Raw genomic sequence first — 3,665 nt, 5'->3', positions numbered from 1 at the left:
CTGTCGCCAGGCCGGAGTGCAGGGGTGCAATCTTGGCTCACTGCAACCTCCGCCTCCCGGGTTCAAGCAGTTCTCCTGCCTCAGCCTCCCAAGTAGCTGGGATTACAGGCACACGCCACCACACCCAGCTAATTTTTGTATTTTTAGTAGAGATGGTGTTTCACCATGTTGGCCAGGATGGTCTCAATCTCCTGACCTCATGATCCGCCCACCTTAGCCTCCCAAAGTGCTGGGATTATAGGCATGAGCCATCACACCCAGCCTATGTGTCTATTTTTATGCCAGTACCATGCTGCTTTGGTTACTATAGCTTTGTAGTATCTTTTAAAGTCTAGTAATGTGATGCCTCCAGCTTTGTTCTTTTTGCTCAGGATTGCTTTGGCTATCTAGGGTCTTTTGTGATTCCATACAATTTTTTTTCTTTTTTCTTTTTTTTGAGACAGAGTCTTGCTCTGTCACCAGGCTGGAGTGCAGTGGCACAATCTCGGCTCACTGCAACCTCTGACTCCCTGGTTCAAGCGATCGTCCTGCCTCAGCCTCCCGAGTAGATGGGATTACAGGCACACGCCACCATGTGCAGCTGTTTTGTATTTTTAGTAGAGATGGGGTTTCACCATGTTGGCCAGGATGGTCTTGATCTCCTGACCTTATGATCCGCCTGCCTTGGCCTCCCAAAGTGCTGGGATTACAGGTGTGAGCCACTGTGTGTGCCTGGCCCCATACAAATTTTAATATTTTTTTCTATTTATGTGAAGAATGTAATTGATATTTTGATAGGGATTGCATTGAATCTGTAGAATGCTCTGGGTCATAAATATTGAGATTTTAAAATATATATATACATATATATATATTTTTAAGAGACAGAGTCTCACTCTGTCACCCAGGCTGGAGTGCAGTGGCGTGATCTCCGCTCACTGCAACCTCTGCCTCCCGGGTTCAAGCAATTCTCTGCCTCAGTCTCCCTATTAGCTGGGATTACAGACACCTACGACCACGCCCAGCTAATTTTTTTTGTATTTTTAGTAGAAACGGGGTTTCACCATCTTGGCCAGGCTGGTTTTGAACTCCTGATCTTGTGATCCACCCGCCTTAGCCTCCCAAAGCACTGGGATTACAGGCGTGAGCTACCACACACGGCCATATCTAGCTATTTTTTAAAAATTGTTTTGCAGAGATAGGATCTCACTATATTGCTCAGGCTAAGGTTAAGCTTTTACATTGAAAACACACTCATATAAAACTTATTTATTTATTTATGAAATGGAGTCTCGCTCTGTCACCCAGGCTGGAGTGCAGTTGCACCATCTTGGCTCACTACAGCCTCCACCTCCTAGGTTCTAGTGATTCTCCTGCCTCAGCCTCCAGACTAGCTGTGATTACAGGAGCATGTGACCACATCTGGCTAATTTTTTTTTTTATTTAGTAGAGACAGGGTTTCACTATGTTGGCCAAGCTGGTCTCGAATTCCTGACCTTGTGATCTGCCCACCTCAGCCTCCCAAAGTTCTGGGATTACAAGCATGAGCCACTGTGCCCCATCCACTCATGCAACATTTAAAAATTTCATCTCCTTTGTTAGAACAACGAGGTTTTCTTTCTTTTTCTTTCTTTCTTTTTTTTTGGAGACAGAGTTTCACTCTGTCACCCAGACTGGATTGCAGTGGCTCGATCTCAGCTCACTGCAACCTCTGCCTCCCTGGTTCAAATGATTCTCCTGCCTCAGCCTCCTGAGTAGCTGGGATTACAGGTGTGCGCCACCAGGCCCGGCTAATTTTTGTATTTTTAGTAGAGCAGGGGTTTCACCATGTTGGTCAGGCTGGTCTCAAACTCCCAACCTCGTGATCTGCCTACCTTGGCCTCCCAAAGTGCTGGGATTACAGGTGTAAGCCACCATACCCGGCCTCAGAATCACAAGGTTTTCTTAAAGTATTCATTTGTTCTTAGTAATATTGCCAGTGGTTTTGATTTTGCTTCTAAAATGTTTCTTTAACAGCCATCTTCTAAAAACTGTAGAGAGTTTCTATTTCTGCCACATTTCTTCCTGAGATCTATTTAATTTTCTTAGTTTCAGGTTGGAAATGCTCTATTTTTCATTCAGAATAGTAATTTCATTTCTTGAGGTAAAATTTTTCTGTTTGAAACCTCTCAGAAGTTCAACTTTTGTGTACCTCGCTCCACAGGATTTTCAGGTCAGATATCATTGCCTTCTCTTTTCTCCTTTATAAAAGATGTATCTTTTTGCTTGGCTGGGGTGATAACTTTCTCCTTCAAACTTTTCATCAATTTCAGCAACTTTTTTTTTTCTTTTTCTGGTTCTCACTCTGTTGTTATGACCTGAAGTTGAAATGTTTATCATAAAGCCCTAGAAAAGCAAAGTTTTCTTCAGTATAACTTGATTCTGTACTCATGGCTCTTCTTGCTGTGTCTGAATTGTTCCATGTAACCCAGAAACTCCCATGCTGTTACCAACAGGCACGTGCTGCCCTGCTCCAGGTACCAGTTTTCTTGTTTATATTTCTCTATACAGTGTATACTCACAACCCTGGAACGCTCTTCTTGTGTATGATTAATTTCAAGCACCCATTCCATTAGGTTTGACTTCCAGTTTATATAAATGGGCTTTCTATAATGAGAAGCAATCACACTGCAGAAACTAAAAATATATATATTTCTGGTAACTGGCCTAAGAACAACAACAACAAAGATTTTATGTTTTAACAAGATAATTCCTGTGTTGTCTTTATTAGATCTTTGATTATTTAGAAAAACTGGGCTTTGAAGGGGTTGAGATATAAACATCCATGTAACTTTCTGTATTGTTTCCGAGAATTCTTGATATCATTCTGCTTAAATGAATGACAATTATTTTATAGTGACCTGAGAGTCTGTTTTTATCAAGTGATTTGAACCTTTTGATATCTTTAGTAGGCTCTACCCACCAAATCAAAATCCTAAATTAAGTCTTTTTGACCTGAGGTTAACTCTGAGATTTTTCAGTTGGGCCCCTGGAGAGCATCAAAAAAATATATCTCTCATCCTGTAGAGATATAAATGATTGGGCTTATTTGGTAAATTGTATGAGAGGCATTGTCAAATGATAAGTGATACTTTGTATGGGTATGTGATTGATATAAATATTTCTAAATTATATAAATTCATAGAAACCAAATATGTTTTCAGCCATAATTTTAATGTTATATCTTTTATAAAGTTATATTTGTATAGATATTATTAATGTGAATATTCTAAAGGTTATATGAAATTTATAAAAGACTCGTGGTCCTGTCATAGTTCTGGTTGTTATCATAAAATGCTACCTGTAATAAAAATAACTCGACTTCCTTATCAATTGAGAACGTTCATCAGATTTTTAACTTTAAATATTCTGAGTTTTTGTCATCCACAGTTATTATTTGAATTATTCTCTAAAAGCATTTGTGATTAGCTACAGTCCAAAATTGCTTTTCATGAAGAAGACATGAATAAATACTCTTGGACACAGATTGCTAATAATTTTAGGATCAAATGGAATAAATCGTAATTTTCAGAGCTCTAATAAAGAAACTGATGGGTTTGGCCGGGCGCGGTGGCTCAAGCCTGTAATCCCAGCACTTTGGGAGGCCAAGACGGGCGGATCACGAGGTCAGAAGATCGAGACCATTC

This window comes from Colobus angolensis, unplaced genomic scaffold (assembly GCF_000951035.1).
Source record: "Colobus angolensis palliatus isolate OR3802 unplaced genomic scaffold, Cang.pa_1.0 Scaffold56, whole genome shotgun sequence".
Lineage (NCBI taxonomy): Eukaryota > Metazoa > Chordata > Mammalia > Primates > Cercopithecidae > Colobus > Colobus angolensis.
This window is presented reverse-complemented; position numbering follows the sequence as displayed.